At 44.5% G+C, this 27,202-nt stretch overlaps 1 protein-coding gene across 2 annotated transcripts in view; it reads right to left on the bottom strand.

The window, feature by feature from the left end:
• SMAD3 (SMAD family member 3) overlaps window positions 1–27,202 on the bottom strand; it is a 111,561-nt gene that overhangs the window by 69,211 nt on the left and 15,148 nt on the right. Inside the window, exon 1 of one of the 2 annotated variants that reach the window (XM_040414304.1) lies at window positions 19,768–19,903. The exons of the other annotated variant lie outside the window; for it this stretch is intronic. The gene's annotated coding sequence lies outside the window, so the exon portion shown is untranslated. Of the gene's footprint in view, window positions 1–19,767; window positions 19,904–27,202 lie in introns of those variants that run through there. 2 annotated transcript variants of the gene reach the window in all.

Raw genomic sequence — 27,202 nt, 5'->3', positions numbered from 1 at the left:
ATTTATGGACCTGACTGCATGTGTCATCCACAGATCGCGTGACAGAGTAAGTGACGTTACGCTGCCAGCCTGCCTGCTACAGTAGTTTGATAGTGAGTACTACAGAGGTTTGCGATACTTTAACAAAGCTCCCATGACTACACTTTACATATAAAGACTGCTGTGAGCGGGGCCCGATGTAATAGAGTACAGCGACTGCACCGGGCTCCGCCGCGATTCCAACAGCAGTTGCCGGCCTCCAGCCCCTCCTCCCTCCTCACTGATACATCGCAGGCCGCGCTGTGCAGCAGAGTAAAAATGGCAGCATTTGCTTTATAAGACGCACTGCCATTTCCCCACCACTTTTTTTGGGGGGGGGGGGGGGGGAGTGTGTCTTATAAAGCGAAAAATACGGTGTAATATATTGTGTGTGTATAATATATATATATATATATATATATATATATATATATACAGTGGGGGAAATAATTATTTGACCCCGCACTGATTTTGTAAGTTTGTCCAATGACAAAGAAATGAAAAGTCTCAGAACAGTATAATTTCAATGGTAGGTTTATTGTAACAGTGGCAGATAGCACATCAAAAGGAAAATCGAAAAAATAACTTTAAATAAAAGATAGCAACTGGTTTGCATTTCATTGAGTGAAATAAGTATTTGAACCCTCTAACAAAAAAAGACTTAATACTTGGTGGAAAAACCCTTGTTTGCAAGCACAGAGGTCAAACGTTTCTTGTAATTGATGACCAAGTTTGCGCACATTTTAGGAGGAATGTTGGTCCACTCCTCTTTGCAGATCATCTCTAAATCCCTAAGGTTTCGAGGCTGTCTCTGTGCAACTCTGAGCTTGAGCTCCCTCCATAGGTTTTCGATTGGATTAAGGTCCGGAGACTGACTAGGCCACTCCATGACCTTAATGTGCTTCTTCTTGAGCCACTCCTTTGTTGCCTTTGCTGTATGTTTTGGGTCATTGTCGTGCTGGAACACCCATCCACGACCCATTTTCAGTTTCCTGGCAGAGGGAAGGAGGTTGTAGCTCAGGATTTCACGATACATGGCTCCGTCCATTTTCCCGTTTATGCGAATAAGTTGTCCTGTGCCCTTAGCAGAAAAACACCCCCAAAGCAAAATGTTTCCACCCCCATGCTTGACGGTGGGGACGGTGTTTTGGGGGTCATAGGCAGCATTTTTCTTCCTCCAAACACAGCGAGTTGAGTTAATGCCAAAGAGCTCTATTTTGGTCTCATCAGACCACAGCACCTTCTCCCAGTCACTCTCTGAATCATTCAGGTGTTCATTGGCAAACTTCAGACGGGCCTGCACATGTGCCTTCCTGAGCAGGGGGACCTTGCGAGCCCTGCAGGATTTTAATCCATTGCGGTGTAATGTGTTTCCAATGGTTTTCTTGGTGACTGTGGTCCCTGCTAATTTGAGGTCATTAACTAACTTCTCCCGTGTAGTTCTAGGATGCTTTTTCACCTTTCTCAGAACCATTGACACCCCACGAGGTGAGATCTTGCGTGGAGCCCCAGAGCGAGGTCGATTGATGGTCATTTTGTGCTCCTTCCATTTTCGAACAATCGCACCAACAGTTGTCACCTTCTCTCCCAGCTTCTTGCTAATGGTTTTGTAGCCCATTCCAGCCTTGTGCAGGTCTACAATTTTGTCTCTGACATCCTTGGACAGCTCTTTGGTCTTTCCCATGTTGGAGAGTTTGGAGTCTGCTTGATTGATTGATTCTGTGGACAGGTGTCTTTTATACAGGTGACTAGTTAAGACAGGTGTCCTTAATGAGGGTGACTAATTGAGTAGAAGTGTCTAACCACTCTGTGGGAGCCAGAACTCTTAATGGTTGGTAGGGGTTCAAATACTTATTTCACTCAATGAAATGCAAATCAGTTGCTATCTTTTATTTAACCACCTCAGCCCCCAGTGCTTAAACACCCTGAAAGACCAGGCCACTTTTTACACTTCTGACCTACACTACTTTCACCGTTTATTGCTCGGTCATGCAACTTACCACCCAAATGAATTTTACCTCCTTTTCTTCTCACTAATAGAGCTTTCATTTGGTGGTATTTCATTGCTGCTGACATTTTTACTTTTTTTGTTATTAATCGAAATTTAACGATTTTTTTGCAAAAAAATGACATTTTTCACTTTCAGTAGTAAAATTTTGCAAAAAAAACGACATCCATATAGAAATTTTGCTCTAAATTTATAGTTCTACATGTCTTTGATAAAAAAAAAATGTTTGGGTAAAAAAAAAATGGTTTGGGTAAAAGTTATAGCGTTTACAAACTATGGTACAAAAATGTGAATTTCCGCTTTTTGAAGCAGCTCTGACTTTCTGAGCACCTGTCATGTTTCCTGAGGTTCTACAATGCCCAGACAGTACAAACACCCCACAAATGACCCCATTTCTGAAAGTACACACCCTAAGGTATTCGCTGATGGGCATAGTGAGTTCATAGAACTTTTTATTTTTTGTCACAAGTTAGCGGAAAATTATGATTTTTTTTTTTTTTTTTTTTTTCTTACAAAGTCTCATATTCCACTAACTTGTGACAAAAAATAAAAAGTTTTATGAACTCACTATGCCCATCAGCGAATACCTTGGGGTCTCTTCTTTCCAAAATGGGGTCACTTGTGGGGTAGTTATACTGCCCTGGCATTCTAGGGGCCCAAATGTGTGGTAAGGAGTTTGAAATCAAATTCTGTAAAAAATGACCTGTGAAATCCGAAAGGTGCTCTTTGGAATATGGGCCCCTTTGCCCACCTAGGCTGCAAAAAAGTGTCACACATCTGGTATCTCCGTACTCAGGAGAAGGTGGGGAATGTGTTTTGGGGTGTCATTTTATATATACCCATGCTGGGTGAGAGAAATATCTTGGCAAAAGACAACTTTTCCCATTTTTTTATACAAAGTTGTCATTTGACCAAGATATTTATCTCACCCAGCATGGGTATATGTAAAAAGACACCCCAAAACACATTCCTCAACTTCTCCTGAGTACGGGGATACCAGATGTGTGACACTTTTTTGCAGCCTAGGTGGGCAAAGGGGCCCATATTCCAAAGAGCACCTTTCGGATTTCACTCCTCATTTTTTCCTGAATTTGATTTCAAACTCCTTACCACACATTTGGGCCCCTAGAATACCAGGGCAGTATAACTACCCCACAAGTGACCCCATTTTGGAAAGAAGACACCCCAAGGTATTCCGTGAGGGGCATGGCGAGTTCCTAGAATTTTTTATTTTTTGTCACAAGTTAGTGGAAAATGATGATTTGTTTTTTAATTTTTTTTTTCATACAAAGTCTCATATTCCACAAACTTGTGACAAAAAATAAAAACTTCCATGAACTCACTATGCCCATCAGCGAATACCTTGGGGTCTCTTCTTTCCAAAATGGGGTCACTTGTGGGGTAGTTATACTGCCCTGGCATTCTAGGGGCCCAAATGTATGGTAAGTAGGTAAATGACCTGTGAAATCCGAAAGGTGCTCTTTGGAATGTGGGCCCCTTTGCCCACCTAGGCTGCAAAAAAGTGTCACACATCTGGTATCTCTGTATTCAGGAGAAGTTGAGGAATGTGTTTTGGGGTGTCTTTTTACATATACCCATGCTGGGTGAGATAAATATCTTGGTCAAATGCCAACTTTGTATAAAAAAAATGGGAAAAGTTGTCTTTTGCCAAGATATTTCTCTCACCCAGCATGGGTATATGTAAAATGACACCCCAAAACACATTCCCCAACTTCTCCCGATTACGGAGATACCAGATGTGTGACACTTTTTTGCAGCCTAGGTGGGCAAAGGGGCCCATATTCAAAAGAGCACCTTTCGGATTTCACAGGTCATTTTTTACAGAATTTGATTTCAAACTCCTTACCACACATTTGGGCCCCTAGAATGCCAGGGCAGTATAACTACCCCACAAGTGACCCCATTTTGGAAAGAAGAGACCCCAAGGTATTCGCTGATGGGCATAGTGAGTTCATGGAACTTTTTATTTTTTGTCACAAGTTAGTGGAATATGAGACTTTGTATGAAAAAAAAAATAAAAAAAAAAATAAGCATTTTCCACTAACTTGTGACAAAAAATAAAAAATTCTAGGAACTCGCCATGCCCCTCACGGAATACCTTGGGGTGTCTTCTTTCCAAAATGGGGTCACTTGTGGGGTAGTTATACTGCCCTGGCATTTTCCAGGGGCCCTAATGTGTGGTAAGTAGGTAAATGACCTGTGAAATCCTAAAGGTGCTCTTTGGAATATGGGCCCCTTTGCCCACCTAGGCTGCAAAAAAGTGTCACACATGTGGTATCGCCGTATTCAGGAGAAGTTGGGGAATGTGTTTTGGGGTGTCATTTTACATATACCCATGCTGGGTGAGAGAAATATCTTGGCAAAAGACAACTTTTCCCATTTTTTTATACAAAGTTGGCATTTGACCAAGATATTTCTCTCACCCAGCATGGGTATATGTAAAATGACACCCCAAAACACATTCCCCAACTTCTCCTGAGTACGGCGATACCAGATGTGTGACACTTTTTTGCAGCCTAGATGCGCAAAGGTGCCCAAATTCCTTTTAGGAGGGCATTTTTAGACATTTGGATACCAGACTTCTTCTCACGCTTTGGGGCCCCTAGAATGCCAGAGCAGTATAAATACCCCACATGTGACCCCATTTTGGAAAGAAGACACCCCAAGGTATTCAATGAGGGGCATGGCGAGTTCATAGAAATTTTTTTTTTTTGGCACAAGTTAGCGGAAATTGATATTTTTAATTTTTTTCTCACAAAGTCTCCCGTTCCGCTAACTTGGGACAAAAAATTCAATCTTTCATGGACTCAATATGCCCCTCACGGAATACCTGGGGGTGTCTTCTTTCCGAAATGGGGTCACATGTGGGGTATTTATACTGCCCTGGCATTCTAGGGGCCCTAAAGCGTGAGAAGAAGTCTGAAATATAAATGTCTAAAAAATTTTACGCATTTGGATTCCGTGAGGGGTATGGTGAGTTCATGTGAGATTTTATTTTTTGACACAAGTTAGTGGAATATGAGACTTTGTAAGAAAAAAAAAAAAAAATTCTGCTAACTTGGGCCAAAAAAATATCTGAATGGAGCCTTACAGAGGGGGGGATCAATGACAGGGGGGTGATCAATGACAGGGGGGGTGATCAATGACAGGGGGGTTGATCAATGACAGGGGGGTTGATCAATGACAGGGGGGTGATCAGGGAGTCTATATGGGGTGATCACCACAGTCATTGATCATGCCCCTGTAAGGCTTCATTCAGACGTCCGGATGCGTTTTGCGGATCCGATCCATCTATCAGTGCATCCGTAAAAATCATGCGGACATCTGAATGGAGCTTTACAGGGGGGTAATCAATGACAGGGGGGTGATCAGGGAGTCTATATGGGGTGATCACCACAGTCATTGATCATGCCCCTGTAAGGCTTCATTCAGACGTCCGGATGCGTTTTGCGGATCGGATCCATCTATCAGTGCATCCGTAAAAATCATGCGGACATCTGAATGGAGCTTTACAGGGGGGTGATCAATGACAGGGGGGTGATCAGGGAGTCTATATGGGGTGATCACCACAGTCATTGATCATGCCCCTGTAAGGCTTCATTCAGACGTCCGGATGCGTTTTGCGGATCGGATCCATCTATCAGTGCATCCGTAAAAATCATGCGGACATCTGAATGGAGCTTTACAGGGGGGTGATCAATGACAGGGGGGTGATCAGGGAGTCTATATGGGGTGATCACCACAGTCATTGATCATGCCCCTGTAAGGCTTCATTCAGACGTCCGGATGCGTTTTGCGGATCGGATCCATCTATCAGTGCATCCGTAAAAATCATGCGGACATCTGAATGGAGCTTTACAGGGGGGTGATCAGGGAGTCTATATGGGGTGATCACCACAGTCATTGATCATGCCCCTGTAAGGCTTCATTCAGACGTCCGGATGCGTTTTGAGGATCGGATCCATCTATCAGTGCATCCGTAAAAATCATGCGGACATCTGAATGGAGCTTTACAGGGGGGTGATCAGGGAGTCTATATGGGGTGATCACCACAGTCATTGATCATGCCCCTGTAAGGCTTCATTCAGACGTCCGGATGCGTTTTGCGGATCGGATCCATCTATCAGTGCATCCGTAAAAATCATGCGGACATCTGAATGGAGCTTTACAGGGGGGTGATCAGGGAGTCTATATGGGGTGATCACCACAGTCATTGATCATGCCCCTGTAAGGCTTCATTCAGACGTCCGGATGCGTTTTGAGGATCGGATCCATCTATCAGTGCATCCGTAAAAATCATGCGGACATCTGAATGGAGCTTTACAGGGGGGTGATCAGGGAGTCTATATGGGGTGATCACCACAGTCATTGATCATGCCCCTGTAAGGCTTCATTCAGACGTCCGGATGCGTTTTGAGGATCGGATCCATCTATCAGTGCATCCGTAAAAATCATGCGGACGTCTGAATGGAGCTTTACAGGGGGTTGATCAATGACAGGGGTGTAATCAATGACAGGGGGGGTGATCAGGGAGTCTATATGGGGTGATAACCACAGTCATTGATCACGCCCCTGTAAGGCTTCATTCAGACGTCCGGATGCGTTTTGCGGATCTGATCCATCTATCAGTGGATCCGTAAAAATCATGCGGACATCTGAATGGAGCTTTACAGGGGGGTAATCAATGACAGGGGGGTGATCAATGACAGGGGGGTGATCAGGGAGTCTATATGGGGTGATCAGGGGTGATCAGGGGCTAATAAGGGGTTAATAAGTGACGGGGGGGGGGTGTAGTGTAGTGTAGTGGTGCTTGGTGGGACTTTACTGAGCTACCTGTGTCCTCTGGTGGTCGATCCAAACAAAGGGGACCACCAGAGGACCAGGTAGCAGGTATATTAGACGCTGTTATCAAAACAGCGTCTAATATACCTGTTAGGGGTTAAAAAAAACACATCTCCAGCCTGCCAGCGAACGATCGCCGCTGGCAGGCTGGAGATCAACTCTCTTACCTTCCGTTCCTGTGAGCGCGCGCGCCTGTGTGCGCGCGTTCACAGGAAATCTCGCCCATCGCGAGATGACGCATATATGCGTGACTCTGCGCAGGGCTGCCACCTCCGGAACGCGATCCTGCGTTAGGCGGTCCGGAGGTGGTTAAAGTTATTTTTTCGATTTTCCTTTTGATGTGCTATCTGCCACTGTTACAATAAACCTACCATTGAAATGATACTGTTCTGAGACTTTTCATTTCTTTGTCATTGGACAAACTTACAAAATCAGTGAGGGGTCAAATAATTATTTCCCCCACTGTATATATATATATATATATATATATATATTATATAGATAGATAGATAGATAGATAGATAGATAGATAGATAGATAGATAGATAGATAGATAGATAGATAGAGAAAAGAAAGGCAGCACCGACATGGATTGAAAAAAGGGCGAATCAAAACCGGGTGCACGCTCAGTGGGAATAAGCTTACCCAATATAAAACTGTAAAAGCGAACAGCACTCAAACGCATAATAAAGTGAAAAAAAAGTACGTTTATTCACCCATATAGTGTAGCGACGTTTCGTCTCTAACCAGCTTGAGAAAGGCTCTGGTATAGAGCCGAAACGTCGCTACAACATATGGGTGAATAAACGTACTTTTTTCACTTTATTATGTGTTGGAGTGCTGCTTGCTTTTACAGATGATGAGATTATATATATATATCATCTTCCTTTAAAGTAAACTTCCTGTTCTAAAAACAAAAATGAGAACCTCTCCCAGTTCCTCCCAGTAGCATACAGCAGTACCGCTGAAGAAATTCAATCTTTTCTTCATAAACAATTTCAGTCTACTGGTCCCACGTGCACAACTTCTCGGCGGTCGGACCTGTTGACACGCTGCCACAGTAATATGAAAGCATGGCTGGGTGAGCAGATATTTACTTCAGACTAAAATTGCAGTAGTTAAGATTAGGAACACTAGAGCTCTTGTCACACCTTTCTACGTGTGCGAGGGCTGGAGCATAAAATTACTCTAGAGATGTAGCTTATTTAGTTGTCTGCAGAACTGTGCTGGCGACAATAACAGAAACTATGTGAGCAGAACTATGAAGAAAATTAATTTGTGGATGCAAGCTAGAACTGCCTGCTCAGCCATGAGTACAGGGTATAATACAAAAAAGCAATTTATCCAGTCACATATATTTAAAATGCAGAACTTTTATTAAAGCCTCCCAGTACCCTCTCCACTTCTACCAGCACTGTTCATACATAGAATGGTTTTTTATCCCCTTTCACATTTAGAGACGGACCCATATCAAGATATATATAAAAGCATCAATCAGACGACCGTAGTGTTTTGCTTATCCGCAAAACACGGATACCAGCTATGTGCGTTTCGCAACCTGCGGACCGCACATGGCTGCAGCCATAATAGAAAATGCCTATTCTTTCTGCAGAGCCGCAAAACGGAACCACAGATGTGAACAGCTGTGTTGTGATGTCCGCATCTTTTGCGGCCCTAGTTAAATTAATGGGTCCGCACCTGTTCCGCAAAATTGCGTAATGAATGCAGACCCATTCATGCGCACGTGTGAATGGACCCTAATAGGCCACTGGCAATCAAATATAAAAGAAAAACAAAACACTCATTTTATAGGAAATCAGCTTCAATAAAGACAGTAAATAAGTAGAGTTCCTATGACAGGGAAATCCTGAAGTAAAGCGGACGGGGGCCAGTCCAGTAAATGGCTTGGTCATCATGGAATAGAAGATGCTGAAAGTGGCTGTGATTGGGTGCTGTACCCCAATTTAAGTGCCACTTTTAGCATGATCAACCCTATTATTGGCTCGTAAGGTTGTTCATGCTGATTAAAACGATACCTTTCTTTTGTCTGTAGGTTAAACAGCTGCAGAGATATCTGCATTTTTATTCAAATGCAAATGAGAGCATTAGAGCACCAAGGGGCAGGGCTGAATCCTTGGAGCACTGTTTTTGAAACACCCCTGTGCTCTGCACACTACCCCCTCCCCTTGATTGACAGACATCAGCATTCTGAGGGCATAGCTGTGTCCTAGCATATACATATATACGCTACTTACTATAGCATAGTTTTCTATACTTAGAAAGCTAATGTACATATTACTGATTTATTCACAGGCACAGTGTATGATTATAAAGAAACCAGTAATATGTATTAAGTATAGAAAACCACTCTTTTCAATATTATAAGTCTATAGCCTAGAAGTAAGTATTCAGCCTTACATGTAGATGCCCCAGGTTCAAATCCCAAAAATGAAGTTTTATTCTGCCAGAATCTGCTCCTGCATTTGCCCTGGAGGTGGAGCTTCACTGTAAAGTGCTCTCTACATCGAGCTGCTGCACAGCCCCCCAGATCCGGCTGTCACTTACAGCAGAGGAGCAGTCACGGCTGTCACACACAGGGGAGGGGCTAAGTATCTCAATGCAGACTGCATTTCATAATGAAGATCTGCCTACTTACAAAAGAAGTACCCAGGAGAAAGTTCCTTTTCAAACTTCTCCTAATCATAAAATGCTTTGCAAAAGGTATGTTTGTCCTATTCTCCCCAGATACCTACCTACTGGCATGCAAAACTGCTTATAAACCGCCTTTTAACGGTGGCAGGGAATCTTTGAAAATATGCACAGAGAATCCAGGACCAATAACTAGGTTAAGTAGTATGGAGCGATTCTTAAGCTAACCATTGAGATTGGCCAAACCCAGTGATTTTGATGGGATTGTCCATCGATCTAATCTATATGAAGGTAGCCTCCAGAGTCCTGTGTTAGTAGATGATGGTCAGCTTTGGTTTTTAGCTTCTTGAATGTATATATGCACTGAACAAAGTGATTTAATGTGAAGTTAATTTGTTTACTGCCATTGTGTGGACCTATTTTTAGAGTAGGGACCACACGTTTTACAGGGAGTTCCCATACATACCATCAGCCTGGTCAACCCAACAAGTTAAAACTCTTTGACAGTCTTAAAATGTTTAATACAAGACGTGTTATTCTTTAAAACACCTTGCATCCATCTTGTTGGCTCCTGCATGATGTACTGCGTCTTGCATTTTGTCTACAATCCAATTTCCCACATTGTGAACGAGGCCATTTAAGTTCTTCGCCCTTATACCACCTTATTGTTGCCAGGGCAGCTTTCCTTTTTTTCTTAGAGAATTCCCTTGGCTTAATTTAAGGAGAATAAACAAACCTTAAAAACATATTTGTAAAGGTCCGGAAACTGAGTCAAGTGCCTCTTAAAAGGACCACATCAGTTTCCTACCGTCTAGACTATTTTTAACAAATAAGTGACTTGTAATTGTAGTAACCAGCGCCGGCGTATCTCTGCTCGTTGTCACAACCTGGCCTGATGAAGGGCTTCTTTGCAGCCCGAAACGTTGCCACAACTGTACGGTTGTGCACCATCATGTCCAGCTGAAAAAATTCACTAATTATCATACCAGTTGGAGTGCTGTCTAGTTGTAAAAATAGTGTGGATCCTGAGGTGGAGCCAGGAACAGATACCTTGACGAGCACCCAGAAATTAGCCAGGCTACTGTGATCATTTGGGATTATACTACTGTAGTAACCAGCATGCCATGGTAAGGGCTCTAACACAGGATTGGAAATACAATCAGGTCCATAAATATTGGGACATCGACGCAATTCAAACTTTTGGCTCTATACACCACCACAATGGATTTGAAATGAACCAACAAGATGTGCTTTAACTGCAGACTGTCAGCTTTAATTTGAGGGTATTTACATCCAAATCAGGTGAACGTTGTAGGAATTACAACAGTTTGCATATGTGCCTCCCTTCCAATTGTTAAGGGACCAAAAGTAATGGGACAGAATAATCATAAATCAAACTTTCACTTTTTAACCGCCTCCGGACCGCCTAACGCAGGATCGCGTTCCGGAGGCGGCAGCTCTGCGCACAGTCACGCATATATGCGTCATCTCGCGAAACGCGAGATTTCCTGTGAACGCGCGCACACAGGCGCGTGCGTTCACAGGATCGAAAGGTAAGCGAGTGGATCTCCAGCCTGTCAGCGGCGATCGTTCGCTGGCAGGCTGGAGATGCGATTTTTTTAACCCATAACAGGTATATTAGACGCTGCTTTGATAACAGCGTCTAATATACCTGCTACCTGGTCCTCTGGTGGTCCCTTTTGCTTGGATCGACCACCAGAGGACACAGGCAGCTCTGTAATAAGTAGCACCAAACACCACTACACTACATCCCCCCCCTGTCACTTATTAACCCCTTATTAACCCCTGATCACCCCATATAGACTCCCTGATCACCCCCCTGTCATTGATCATCTCCCTGTAAGGCTCCATTCAGACGTCCGTATGTTTTTTACGGATCCACGGATCGGATCCGCAAAATACATACGGACGTCTGAATGGAGCCTTACAGGGGGGTGATCACCCCATATAGACTCCCTGATCACCCCCCTGACTTGAACTTTTGGGGGTCTAATCCCCTTTACAATGCATTCCAATACTTCTGTATTGGAATGCATTGGCTGTATGAGTAATACTGTGTGTATTACTCATACAGCTTCCGGCCTGTGAGATCCAGGGGGCTGGATCTCACAGGCTCGTCACCGGAAGGCAGCGCTGATGCCTAAGGAAGTCATCGCGCTGCCTTCCATGCCATCGGGTTCCCCCTACAGCCGCATTGGGGCCCGATGGCACAGCCAATTGCTGCCTCAAACCTCAGGTAAAGCCTGAAACTGCAGGTCTGAATTGACCTGCGGTTTGCTGCGATCGCCTATGCTGATTCCGCTGATTTCAGCGGACATCCTGTTCCGATTAACCCCCGTCCTTAAGGGCTCTGCAAACATGGCGTACCGGTACGTCCTAAGTCCTTAAGGGGTTAAAAAACTCTTTGGTTGCTTTTGCAGTATGCTTTGGGTCGTTGTCCATCTGCACTGTGAAGCACCGTCTAATGAGTTCTGAAGCGTTTGGCTGAATATGAGCAGATAATATTGCCCGAAACACTTCAGAATTCATCCTGCTGCTTTTGTCAGCAGTCACATCAATAAATACAAGAGAACCAGTTCCATTGGCAGCCATACATGCCCACGCCATGACACTACCACCACCATGCTTCACTGATGAGGTGGTATGCTTAGGATCATGAGCAGTTCCTTTCCTTCTCCATACTCTTCTCTTCACATTACTCTGGTACAAGTTGATCTTGGTCTCATCTGTCCATAGGATGTTGTTCCAGAACTGTGAAGGCTTTTTTAGATGTCGTTTGGCAAACTCTAATCTGGCCTTCCTGTTTTTGAGGCTCACCAATGGTCTACATCTTGTGGTGAACCCTCTGTATTCACTCTGGTGAAGTCTTCTCTTGATTGTTGACTTTGACACACATACACCTACCTCCTGGAGAGTGTTCTTGATCTGGCCAACTGTTGTGAAGGGTGTTTCTTCACCAGGGAAAGAATTCTTCGGTCATCCACCACAGTTTTCCGTGGTCTTCCGGGTCTTTTGGTGTTGCTGAGCTCAACGGTGCGTTCCTTCTTTTTAAAAATGTTGCAAACAGTTGTTTTGGCCACACCTAAATGTTTTTGCCATCTCCTTGATGGGTTTGTTTTGTTTTTTCAGCCTAATGATGGCTTGCTTCACTGATAGTGACAGCTCTTTGGATCTCATCTTGAGAGTTGACAGCAACAGATTCCAAATGCAAATAGCACACTTGAAATGAACTCTGGACCTTTTATCTGCTCATTGTAATTGGGATAATGAGGGAATAACACACACCTGGCCATGGAACAGCTGAGAAGCCAATTGTCCCATTACTTTTGGTCCCTTAACAAGTGGGAGGCACATATGCAAACTGTTGTAATTCCTACACCGTCCACCTGATTTGGATGTAAATACCCTCAAATTAAAGCTGACAGTCTGCAGTTAAAGCACATCTTGTTCGTTTCATTTCAAATCCATTGTGGTGGTGTATAGAGCCAAAAATGTTAGAATTGTGTTGATGTCCCAATATTTATGGACCTGACTGTATATACCCAAAGGTATCAAAAACTAAACTCAATGTGAACACGGTCTTAAAGTGTCACTGCACTCTTGAAAAAACGTTTGCGGTGTCAAACGTTTTGATCGGTGGGGCTCCGAGTGCAGAGACCACGCTTGACTGCTAGAATGAGAAGAAGGAAGCTCTCACATATCACGCTCCCTCTCCTCGCTGCAGGCGACAGAAACAAGACGGGCTCATAGGCTTTCTATTGAGTCCTTACTCCTCGTTATAGCGATCGATGGGTGTCTCTACACTTGGTTCCTCACCTTTTAAAATCTTTGATACGTTGCCTAGGGACACTTTAAACATGTCAACCAGAACATTCCCTTTCCTTATGTTCCGTTAGGCATATAGGACATAAAAGAGAGGGCCCACCTATGAGACAGAGGGGAGACCTGTGACCAAGCAGAAGCACCCTCTCCAGAGGACTCACGCTGTCCAGGTATTACATGGACAGAGTGATAATTATCTGAACGGCTGCCATGCTACATTTTCCATGTTCGTGTCTCGAGGAGCCGGAAAACACTGACAATTTGCAGTGATACTAAAGCGAAGAAACACCAGTGTACAATTAGGCTGCATTCAGTTGGTTGTAATACTGCTACCAAAAGGAGCTGTAATGTGTAGGTGTCTGAATGAGGCCTGAAACCTACGTCAGAAAGCTGTGACATGGCTGCACGTCAGGGGGTGTCTTACAACGGACCTACTGTTCTGAACCTGGATCACCAGAAAACCCTATAGTGATTTCAGTTCAGCAGAACCAATGGGGAGGGGTCTGTATGTTGCTGCCGAAAAAGACCCTAAAATGTGGCAGTATTATACCTGTCTGAAATACCTATTAGGGGGAATTCACACAACCGCAGTTTTAGTCTGCATCCATTCCGCATTTTTTTGCTGATCGAATGCGGACCCATTCATTTCAATGGGGCTGCAAAAGATGCAGACAGCACACCGTGTGCCGTCCTCATCCGTAAGTCCGTTCTGTGGCTCTGCAAAAAAGATAGGGCATGCCCTAATCTTATCGGTATTGCAGACAAGAACAGTCATTCATAAGAAAAGGCAGAACATGCGAATCGAGTTCGGATGAAAAATCCAAAGTTGATTCGCATAATACTTAGTTTGAATACTGTACAGAGTGAGCGCGCTGTACAGTATTAGAATGTATTGGCTCCTATGAGCCAAAGTTATTACTTTGCGAAGTCTCGCAAGAATTCGCATAATAACTTCATAAATCATATTCTACTGTAAAAAAAAAAAAAAACATTTCCCGAACTCTGGTTCGGTTGGTTCGGTTCCAAGTGGTATGCTTTCAAGCTCGCTCCGTACCGTATTCAAACGAAGCATTATGCGAATCTACTTTGGATGTTTCATCCGAACTCAATTCGCTCATCCCTAGTGCCGATCCACAAAATGCATAATGCACAAGGCCGATATCCGTGTTTTCTGATCTGCAATTTGTGGACCGAAAAAAGGATATGGTCGTGTGAATGCCCCCATTCTAGACTAGAAAAGGTGAGTGGAGTGACCACTACTGTGGCAGCTTTACTAGAAACTGAATGTAACATTTTGAAAAGAGACAACAAGTAACGCCTCATGCACAACCTGTCTGCAAACCACAGATCTGCAAAATGCGGATACTGGCCATGAGCATCCCGCACTTTTCTCGGTCCCTATTATAGAACTGCCTGTTCTTGTCTGCAAAATGGACAAGAACAGGACATGTCCTATAATTAGCAGAAAGGCTGCACGGATGAAAACAGCACACGGATGACTTTGGTGTGCTGTCCTCGTTTTTTGCGGAACCATAGAAATATAAGGGTTCGCGTCTGAACAGCAGATGCAGACCAGAAAATACGGTGGTTTGCCTGAGGCCTTAGACCGGGCTTTCACTTATCATTTGTGTCCGGCCAGTCGGTTTACGCCAGAGTTAGTTAATATAAAGACAGAAAAATACTGCATTCTAAGTCTTTCCTGTTCGGCACTTTAACCTCCGATTCATCAGCTTTGATGCCGATGTAATACACGATCCCACAGAACATTATGGGATGAGTTCTGGTATGAGTTCCACTCCAGTGTGAAACCAAATGTCCACGATGCCAGCCTTAAAGGGGTTCTCCTGTTTCCTCTGGATAGGTCATCAATATCAGCTTGGCAGAGGTCAGACTGGCGGCACCCCCTCTGAGCGCTGCCTTCTCTTCACTGTTTACCTGCTCGACGTTGGAAGGAGCAGACGGGAGTGTAAGGCCTCTTTCACACGGGCGTTGCGGGAAAAGGTGCGGGTGCGTTGCGGGAACACCTTAATCCACTTGATCGCGCAGCCGGCATCTCTTCTGTCTTCTTTGCTGTGCACAGGAATAGGACCTTTGATGACGTCACTGTGCTCATCACATGGTCCAATCACATGGTTCATCACCATTGTGAGGGACCATGTGATGTGACGTCACCACAGGTCCTTAGCCGGCAGCTCAACATTACAGAAGAAGACAGAGATCCGCAACTACGCGATCAAGTGGACTCGGAGAGTTAATTTTTTTTTCATTTTTAACCCCTCCATCACTGTTTTACTTTGCATTCTGTATTCAGAATGCTATTATTTTCCCTTATAACCATGTTATAAGGGAAAATAATACAGATCGGGTCCCCAGCCCAATCGTCACCTAGCAACCATGCGTGAAAATCGCACCGCATCCGCACTTGCTTGCGATTTTCACGCGGCCCCATTCACTTCTATGGGGCCTGCGTTGCGTGAAAAATATAGAGCATGCTGCGATTTTCACGCAACGCACAAGTGATGCGTGAAAATCAGAGCTCATGTGCACAGCCCCATAGAAATGAATGGGTCAGGATTCAGTGCGGGTGCAATGCGTTCACCTCACGCATTGCACCCGCGTGGAATACTCGCCCGTGTGAAAGGGGCCTAACTGCTCCTTCCCACTGAAGTGAATGTGAGTAATTACACCTGCTCGCAGATGCAGGTAAACAGAGAGGAGGACATAGCGCTCGTGCAAGCGATGCGTTCTCTTAAAACAGCTGATCGGCGGGGGTGCCGGGAGTCGGACCTCATAGGACACCGAACAACCCCCTTTAAAAAGGATTTGTCACCTCTCGTAATGTGCCTATTAAAAAAAATACTTATATTCTCCATGAAATAACCACCATGTAACACCTTTTCTACTAGCTCTGTGTTACGCTGTTCCTCAGTTTTTTCCTCCTATAAATTTATGAATTGACAACTAGGCGATACAACACACAGTGACTGGCAGCACCGACTGGATAGTATCGGACTGAGCGGGGACACACCTTCAACTGGCACCACCCAATCGTCAATGCATTTATAGATTTGTAGGAGGAAGAACAGAGGGATGGCAGCGCTATACAAGCATTACCATCATTCACTGTCACCCTGTGGACGAAAATGCAAACAATTAGAAATGGGGAGAAAATGCAAACTTATCATACAATTATTTACTAAAAACTGACATGTCTGGTGCGGACTTATATTTACTTGGGGGGGGGGGAGAAATACATTACATACATTTTATTCATCGTCCCGGCCAAGGAAACCACTCTATCAATTCGTCCCTGTGGCCAAACCGGCTCCAGACAGTCTCATTATAATAGATTAGGTGCATTTTTAATTAACTATAAGTGAGCGTAGCAAAAAAGTAATGTTTCTCGGCACTGCCACCCATGTGAGGGGTTAAGACGCCACTCTCCAAGAGTGCAGCTGAGAGCAGGTACTTACAGCGCAGCTCAGATTGTTTAATACAAGCCCGTATTACAGAAGAAACCAAGGGGAATACGAACTGATTTCAATTTAAACCAAGCGCTCCATGATGCGGTTTGTATCAGTGAGCAGTTCAAGCAGAATAATGACATCTCTCTCCTGTTACGTACAAATAACTGCTGCTAATAAATTAATAAATTAAAATTAATGGTCGCTCAGTCCATTAAATCTTGTTAATTTTCTTTCTCCTATAACCCACAAGTTTACATTAGTAAAACAATAAATATATTTTTTTTTTTAAATGATAATTTTAATTGGATCCCTGATGTGACAATCCCGCGTGTTATGGATTTCTTAATTTCTTTTCTGGATTTTTTTTTTATACCAACATTAGTCATTAGTGCTATTAAGTATAATGCCCCAGACTTAGACTGCTAACAATCAAAAGAGAAAAAAAATTAAGAAATCAGTTAATGTTAGTGTGAACGGATACGGAGTAGAATCCGCTCAGGTGTACAGCTCTACGGTTCGCTGCAAATCTCCTTCAGATTGCTATTGCCACGGAGGATAATTCAGCAAATGTGATAATGAAATGCTGTGAGCGCTTCTCAGGCGCCAGACTTCCGAATGCACCTACCGACCTGCAACAAATAGTCAGAAGGCACACGCTCAATGGATTTTTTTTGCAGTTGTTAGTCGCAGGGCAATTAAGAAATCAATTGTATGAGATGAACCCGGGAAAAAGTAGCTTTACAGCACAGCATTTCCTGCTCGGGATCATCTCTAGGGATCAGCTTTTTATCTTCAAAACTGTAAACTGTATGGAAAGCAACTGAGCCGGATCATCACACTGCAGTCATAGGAATCTAGGACAGAATACGGCCCGGTTTGTACACATACATTTTTTAATGGTGGTCAACAGTACAGGAAACAGCAGCAACCCAAGCTATACCAGGAGAGGGGGAAAAAAGGTATTGCAACACATACCTGGTACATACCAAAAGGACACTCATGGCATCTGTTCAGCTCACCAAATATACAAATCAATGGGGCCATTTATTAAGACCAACGTTTTAGACGCTGGGCTTAATAACCCCGTGCTGTTGCTCAATGCACCCAAGTTATGCAGAGGCGCTGGCCGTGTGACTTACTTAAATCTGTGCCAGCTCCCGCACTGGCCACCAATGAATTAAATACAGGGGAGGCCGCACTGGCCACCAATGAATTTAATACAGGGGAGGGAGGGGGGTCTGCCCCCTGCTGCCTGGCAGCACCTGATCTCTTACAGGGGGCTACGATACGCACAATTAACCCCTCAGGTGCGGCACCTGAGGGGTTAATTATGCTGATCACAGCCCCCTGTAAGAGATCGGGTGCTGCCAGGCAGCAGGGGGCAGTCATGTACACAGTTGAAGCGTCCCCATCACTATGGGAACGCCTCTGTGTTAGAATATACTGTCGGATCTGAGTTTTGAGGATCTAACGCAAATCAGATGGTATATTCTAACATAGAGGCGTTCCCATGGTGATGGGGACGCTTCAAGTTCAAATATACCATCGGATTGGAGAAAACTCCGATCCGATGGTATATTAATAGGGACTCCTGACTTTACATTGAAAGTCAATGGGGGACGGATCCGTTTGCAATTGCACCATATTGTGTCAACGTCAAACGGATCCGTCCCCATTGACTTGCATTGTAAGTCAGGACGGATCCGTTTGGCTCCGCACGGCCAGGCGGACACCAAAACGACTTTTTCCTTCATGTCTGGTGATCCTCCAAAAATTAAGGAAGACACACGGAAACGGAACAACGGAACCCCGTTTTGCGGACCGTGAAAAAATACTGTTGTGTGCATGAGGCCTTATTCTGACAATCATAATACATGTATAAAAATACAAATGTATAAAAAAACATTAGGAAACTTAAAATGGTCACTACAAAAAAACAAAAATGGACATTTAGAAAAAAAATATAAAAAAAGTAAGAAACCACAATCGGAATAACAAAAAAAAAAACTGCATTAGAGGAAAGAGGATGTTGTAGTAAAACACAGCACTAAGGCTACTTCACACTTGCGGCAATGTGATCCGGCGGGCAGTTCCGTCGTCAGTGTGATCAGCCGATTTGGATGTGACTGAAAGCATTTGTGAGACTGATCCGGATGCGGATCCGTCTCACAAATGCATTGCAAGAACGGATCAGTCTCTCCGCTTGTCATGCGGACAGACGGATCCGTCTTGTATTTTTTTTTTACATTTTTACCGGTCTGCGCATGCGCAGGCCGGAAGGACGAATCCGGCATTCCGGTTGCGTTTTATCCGAATGAGAAAGATTTCATAATAAGGATTTGGAGAAGGGGCAGAGGGGTCACAGATTCCGGTATTTTGAATGCGTTATTATCTCCGTCCTGATCAGTCAAAAAGACTGAACTGAAGACATCCTGAACGGATTACTCTCCATTCAGAATGCATGGGGATAAAACTGATCAGTTCTTTTCCAGTATAGAGCCCCCTAGGACAGAACTCTAAGGCGGAAAAGAGAAACGCTGGTGTAAAAGTACCCTAAGAAAGCCAAAAAAAAAGAAAGCTCCATGCGAACCCAACTAAAAGAAATTCCTAAAATGCAATTTACCAAAACACTATTTGAACATGCCATATCCCAGCAGCACTATGCGACTAACAAGCACTAAAAGCTCCACCACATAACGTGTTACAGCGGAAGAATAATCTTGTTGGCATCTGCATCCACACACATCGCACTGTTCCCCAGTCTCCTCCTCATTAACTAAAACGAAAAAATTCTCCGTCTATTTATTGACAGAAGTAAGTCTACTGAGTAAGTACAAATTACCCTCCACAGTTTCCACTACCACAGCTTATATTACAGAAAGCCAGGCTGAAACGCCTCCGAATCGGGTTATACAACACCTGGAATACCGCCAGAGAGCGCGGCCACATATCCAGTGGAGGAGAAGCCCTCCTCTTGTACGTGGAAACTTCTGCCAGGGTGCAAGGGGTTAAGGTGGAGCGGTGAGATCCCGTTGTTCTTGAGTGGAGATTGAATAAACTGTCTGCAGCAACGCGATACCTGCGAGGGCCGCCTATTACTGTAACCAGCCTCCTCAGACTAATTGCATTAATGCCTGGAGCGCTCACCCTGCTGCTGTCTGCACCGCACCTAATCTCACTGAACCCTGAAGGACTGAGATGGATTTCAAGGAACAGATGTATTAATTGTGCTGATCTGGAATTATCAACAGTAACCCCTTAAAATAAACATTAATTAACCACCAAAAAGCGTTTCCATGAAATATCGGACCGGGAAACACACATCCTTGAGTTGTATTCTTCAGTCAAAAACGCTGTCCGGCAGTTTCGCAGTTATAAAAGTCATGTGCATGCGATATTTCGGCGGAGTACCTTTTGTTCGGGTCCACTGTGCATCCTTTTTGGTGTTGAGCGAATCGAAGTTGACTTCGATCCGAATTTCAGGAAAAATTTGATTCGTCAAAAAGCCGAATTTCCTTACGCATTGTGGTAATGAATGAATTTTTACTGAAATGGTGGTAAAAAAAAATAAAAACAACAACATACTCTTATCTATTTGCTTGCAGTGACGCCAGCGCGTCCTGCCAGCCTGATGACATGGTGACGTCATCGCGTCAGCCAGCACAAGATTTGACACGTTTTCTTCAATTAAGTTGGCCGCCATGGCCTCTCGAGCAAATGGATGAGGGAAGTTTGTATCTTTTTTGGCTTTTAACCCCTGAAAGGCCTCAATGTGACTGTTAGATGCTGCGTTCAACATTAAACGTGGCACCTAAGGGGTTCAATAGGGGGGCAAGCGCAATCGCGGTTCCCAGTGATTGAGTCCACTACATACAATGGAATGCAATTTATGACAAAGTAATTCATCAAGAACTTTGGCAGAGCAGTCAAATCGAATTTCTGATAACTTTGCTCATCTCTAATCCTTTTCAATAAATATGCTTATGTTAAAGGGGTATTCGGGTTTCTGCAAAAAAAAAAAAAAAAGGCTATTATTTGCATAATGAAGAGTCACAAAACTTCCTTATATACTTTGTGTATCAACTGCAATTTTTCAAGATCTCTGCTTGTCGTCATTAAAATTAAAGGGATTGTACACTTTTTTTGGGGGGGGGGGGGGAAGGGGGGCGAAGAGGGTTGAGCAAACCACCCCCCCCCCCCTCCTGAGCAGACCTGCGAAGGGAAGCATACTTGGCTTCACCTGCCCCGATGGGCTCCCAGTGCAACACAGAACGGACAATAGGACATCATTTTTTTAGTGGAACGGACATACAGATGTGGACAGCAAACAGTGTGTTGTCTGCATTTATTGAAATTAATGGGTCCGCATCTGATCTGCAAAGAATGTGGATCGGAGGCATGCCAAAAATATGGTGGTGTGCAGGGGGCCTAAAACTACACAGGGTTTGTTTGTAGTCTGTTGCCATAGAGATGCATACATCTGCATAGGAGCTGTAGACAAAAACAAAATGTGGACGCTTTGGAGTACTATTTGCTTTGTTTTCCATCTTACGTGTACAGTGAGAACGTCTAACTATTTAAAACCCATTCCAGTTTTTGGTTTTTAAAAAAATAAAGAAAAAGAAAAAGGTTACACAGCGAGGGAAACCCTTATTCCCAACTCAGAGAAGCCCGGTGTGGGGGCAGCTAAAGTATTATAGAATTCTGTCCTGTGGTCGATGTGTTGACCACTTTCCCAAACATTCGGCTGAGATCATCTTGCCACCTCTATGGTCCAGGATACAGATCTTGTCGCTGCTGCCCTCTGTCCTCCTCTGACCAGGATCAGACGCAGATGTGAACAGAGCCTTAGTGCTGCTACAGATTTTTTATGAAATTTTTCGGAGGATAGTGTGAAATTATATAAGAGTTATATAATGCCAGCAAAAAACTGTGAGAATTAATATGTAAGAAACTCTGTGGCGGTAAATACTGCAGCACGTCATGTTGACTCACACCTTCTGTGTCAGCATTTCAGAGGGATAGTTAAAGACCCATCTGTACCAGCTAATAATGCCAATCCCAGCCTTCCTTTCAAAGTGGATGAATCAGTAAGGGCTCATGCACACAAACGTGTGCCGGCTGTGCCCGTATTGCAGCCCGCTGTGTGTGCACTGTATAACGCAATCCGTAAGATACGGAGCAGAGGCACAGAGCGGAAGGCCACGGCATCACTACTGAGCGCTTTTTTACTGACCGCAAAAAAAAAAAAAAGAAGTTATATTTTTTGCAGTGCAGAGGGATCACTGACCCATTGAAGTTGAATGGGTATGCATCAGTCAGCGCAGGCCACACGGACAGTGCCCCAAATTGCAGTCCCCAATGCACAGCACCAGTGGCACACGTTCACATTGCCCTTAAAGGGGTTGTCTCATCATGGACAATGGGGGCATATCGCTAGGATATGTCCCCATTGTCTTATAGGTGCAGGTCCCACCGCGCCCTCCATTCATTTTCTATGGGGCCGCCGAAAATAGTCGAGCGCTGGTTCGGCTTTTTCCGTCGGCCCCAAAGAAATGAATGGGAGCGGGGGCCGCGCATGCACGGTACGCTCCCATTTACTTCTATAGACCCACACCTATAAGACAATAGGGGCATATCCTAGCGATATGCCCCCATTGTCTATGATGAGACAACCCCTTTAAGGCTACTTTCACACTAACAGCAGCCTTCTCTGGCAGGCTGTTCCGGTGGGGGAACAGCCTGCTGGATCCGTTCTGCCTCTAGTGCACCGTGCCGCCGGAAGTCCGCTCCGGCCCCATTCACTATAATGAGGGCGGGACGGAGCTCCAGCCGCAGCACGGCAAACATGCAGAGAGGCGGCCGGAATAAAACTACGACTGTTCCCCTGCCGGAGAAGGCTGCCGCTAGTGTGAAAGTAGCCTTAGCTTTCAGCATTAGCGTTAGCAGAACATATAAATTATTTTAACAAATGGTTCCGTTATTTTGAGCCTCCATTAAGATCAGTTTGCATCACTTTATCAAAACTGGTGTAAATAAAAACTGGCTTAGTTGCCCATAGCAACCAATCAGACCCCATATTTTATTTATTTTTTCGATAAATTAAGAAAAGTATGGCTTTGTTTTGGGACACCGACGGAACAAACGGAGCGGCTCCGCCATGGCGCACCGATATCCATACATGCATAAAAATAAAAAGAATTATTGCTCTGGGTTAGGTTTCCAGACACCTACCCTACATGGCGGCATGCTTAGTTTGAAACAGATTTTGTAGGAGACAGACTCCCTTTAAGGGCTCATGTACACGGTCGTAAGTGTTTTGCAGTTTGCAAAACACTGATACCTGCCGAGTGCATGCTGCCATTTTTTTTTCCTACTCCTGCAGAAATGTCCTATCCTTGTCTACAAACCGGGTAAGAATAGGACACATTTTATCTCTTTTGCGGGGCCGCGCAACGGACTTACGGATGCAAACAGCATGCAGGCGAGTCCGTATCTTTTACGGCCCCGTTGAGCTGAATGGGTCCGAATCCCATCTGCAGAAAAAGGATGCGGACAGAAGCTACGGCTGTGTGCATGAGCCCTAAGGGTGTAGTTACACGTAGTAGGAAATTCCGCCATGGATTTGCTGCAGATTTCACCCTATGCATTGCAAATGATGAAATCCGCACAGCATGCTGCAGATTTCGATCCAGATTTTTTTGCAGCAGGTGGATGTGTACTGTAACACTACTTATGTTTTTGAATATGATTTTGAGCTTGTGCGGCACAGGTTATAGTTGATTCTCCAGATATCATTCGCCTTTGCCCAGTGTATGAAGCTAATTACAACTTGTGAGCTTTAAAGCCTCCAGACCTGAGCACCCCAAGTCTACTGGGCATACATGGATCTAAATATATCTGCGTCGTCTCCGGTGAGCACTGGGCTGAGTGCACACAGAAGGAGCTGTGTGTGCACCACTCCCTGCGCACAGATTCCAAAGTCACATGGGTTGTGGTTACAGAGGAAAACTATTTATTGCCTGAGCAATGGAAAGAAGCCTCTGTTGGGGAAACTCAAACCGATCACAAGCCCGCTCAGCTATATGGGGTGCGTCTGATAGCACCGCAGGAGAGCAAGCATTTAAATCCCTCCGTCACCCCCGAACAAAGCAAGAATGTGATTGAAATATGCCACAAACTCCTTTTGCAGCATGAAATAAAGCAAGGCTGGCCAAATCGCATGGGATGGGGTGACGATTATCGCCGGATGTACCCTTTACAGCAGATTTAGGCTACTTTCACACTTGCGGCAGAGAGATCCGGCAAGCAGTTCCGTCGCCGGAACTGCCTGCCGGATCAGGCAAAATGTATGCTAACTGATGGCATTAGTAAGACTGATCAGGATCCTGATCAGTCTTAAAAATGCCTGATCAGTCGAAAAAATGCATTGAAATGCCGGATCCGTCTTTCCGGTGTCATCCGGCAAAAACGGATCCGGCATTTATTTTTTCACCTTTTTTTCAGTCTGCGCATGCGCATACCGGAAGGACGGATCCGGCATTCCGGTATTCTGAATGCCGGATCCGGCACTAATACATTCCTATGGGAAAAAATGCCTGATCCGGCATTCAGGCAAGTCTTCAGTTTTTTTAGCCGGAGATAAAACCGTAGCATGCTACGGTTTTCTCTTTTGCCTGATCAGTCAAAACGACTGAACTGAAGACATCCTGATGCAAACTGAACGGATTACTCTCCATTCAGAATGCATGGGGACATACCTGATCAGTTCTTTTCCGGTATAGAGCCCCTGTGACGGAACTCTATGCCGGAAAAGAACAACGCAAGTGTGAAAGTAGCCTAATTGGTCAAGGGGCAAATTTACTAGGACCAGCTTTTTTACGCTGGTCTTAGTTTCCCCGCTGCGCTGTCTTTAGATTTATTTACTTTATGACGAGGCGTGCGCCTTGTCATAAATTACGCGCATCGGTGGCGGTCCTTGCGCCTGGCGTAAAAACTACTCCAGCCTCTGGCTGGTGTAGTTCTTCTCTGCTATTTACGCCAAAGGCCTCTTTCACAAGGCCGTAGTGCCCCGGTGGCCGTATTGGGGGCCGTATACGGCAGTTCAGCAATACACAGGGCACCGGCCGTGTGCATTCCGCATCATGGATGCGGACCTATTCACTTGAATGGGTCCGCAAATCCGGAGATGCGGTACGGAACGGAAGCACTACGGAGTGCTTCCGTGGTGTTCCGTTCCACAAAAATATAGAACTTGTTCTATCTTTTTGCAGAACAGATGGATTGCGGACTCTATTCAAGTGAATGGGTCCGCGATCCGCATGCGGCTGCCCCACGGTCAGTGCCCGTATCACAGCAGTCAGTCAGATGTAAAGGGAAAAAAAGGGAAAGTTTTTAGTGGCGTTTTAATGCTGAGGTTTTTTTTCCCACCTGCAGGTTCTGATGTGTTTTTTCTCTTTGCAGGAGAAAACGCCAGTTCCGGTTATTAGCTGAAGGTCTATGAGAAATACAAAACACAGGACACGCTTTTTTTGCCTAGTGGCATTTTGTTAATTAGGTGGTTTTTTTTGGGGTGAACAAAAAACACCAGAGCAAATTTGTGTGTGAAAGGGCATTAAAGGGGTTGTCTCACTTCAGCAAGTGGCATTTACCATGTAGAGAAAGTTACTACAAGCCACTTACTAATGTATTGTGATTATCCATATGGTTTCCTTTGATGGCTTGATTCATTTTTCCAACACACTGTACATTGCTCGTTTCCATGGTTACGACAATGTAATCCATCCTAGTGATAGGCCCCCATTGTATGTGATGGGAATACCCCTTTAAGGGTTATCCTTTGAACATTGTGCAATGAATAGAGCCTTAAATGAAGTATTATTGCAATATACATGCAACAAAGAATATTTTTTTTGCTTCTACATATATTTACCTCTCTGGTAGCTCCCCCTGCTGTCTATCCTTCTGGTCCACCTTCTGCTTCATTCAGTGGTGGACTGACGTGCTCTGAAGCTTCCCCTTCTCAGTGCTGGCATACTAATCTTATAGTGAAATGGCCCAGACACCTTTCATTCATTTATCTCTACTTAAGTCATAGTAATATATATATACCTATAGCTCTTTCTCTAGACAGTGGAGAAAGAGATTGGGGGGGGGGGGGGGGGGGGGGGGGTACTGCCTATCATAGCGCTATTTATCAGTAGGAACGTTAGGGCTGTGTGTGAGGGTCCATTTTCTATGCAAAAGACAAAAAGGGCTGACTGCACTACACTCCTGGGAGATGCAGGTGCTGGACGGTCATATGTGATGAGCTGCTGCCCTCCCACAGAAACTGAAAAGACCAAAGCAGGAGAGAGGGGAGTAAAGCAGCTAAAAGGGGGGAAATTAAACTGGAGAGCAGAGTTTTTTTTGCACTGATACAGATAAAATAATAGTGTTAAAGATGTGTGCACTACTACTCCAGATATTTTTTAATTCTTGGGATTAGAGATGAGCGAAGCGACTTTGGATGCTACATCCGAAGTCACTTTGCAAAAAAATTTGTTATAATGCTGTACGGAGATCCTTCTCCGTACAGCATTAGAATGTACCGCCTCCGATGAGGTGAAGTAATTGATTATTACAGTGAAAAACCTTGGAACTGAACTTGGCTTCGGTTCCAAGGTACCACCCGGAACCAAAGCAGAGTTTGGTTCCATGTTTTGGAGTGTTTTTTCACTGTAATAATCATTTACCGATGTCTCGCAGAACTTTGTGAATAACGGACTTCGCCTCATCGGAGGCAGTACATTCTAATGCTGTACGGAGAAGGATCTCTGTACAGCGTTATAACTAATTTTTTAGCAAAGCGGCTTAGGATGTAGCATCCGAAGCTCGCTTCGCTCATCTCTACTTGGGATAACCCCTTTAATAAAATAAAGCTTATGGCTGGCCACACGTATGTGATATATATATATAATGGCCCCCTATGGGGCCAGATGTGAATACAATTCACAGATCATCAAAACTGGAGAAACCTGAGATAAGGCATGGACACAATAGGACTGACCCACTACAACAGCATTTAGGCGTTCAAGAAGAGAACAACCTCCTCTTCAGTGGTCAGCGGAGTAGATCTGCTGGAGGTATCTACCGCACATGGCGGAATGCTTACTCTTAGGCCTCATGCACATGACCGTATCTGTTTCTGCCATCTGCAAATCGTGGAAACCCAAAACAGATACCGGCCTTGTGCATCTCACATTTTCCCTTCCGCAGGTCCCACAGTGTTTTATATGCAGACAAGTATAGGACATGTTCTATTTTTTTTTTTTATACCCCCTGCAGCCCCCATTCCCTGAAATTAGCGGAGTGG

Source organism: Bufo bufo, chromosome 1 (assembly GCF_905171765.1).
Source record: "Bufo bufo chromosome 1, aBufBuf1.1, whole genome shotgun sequence".
NCBI lineage: Eukaryota > Metazoa > Chordata > Amphibia > Anura > Bufonidae > Bufo > Bufo bufo.
The sequence above is the reverse complement of the archived record's forward strand: the minus strand, read 5'-3'. Positions and strand labels throughout refer to the sequence as shown.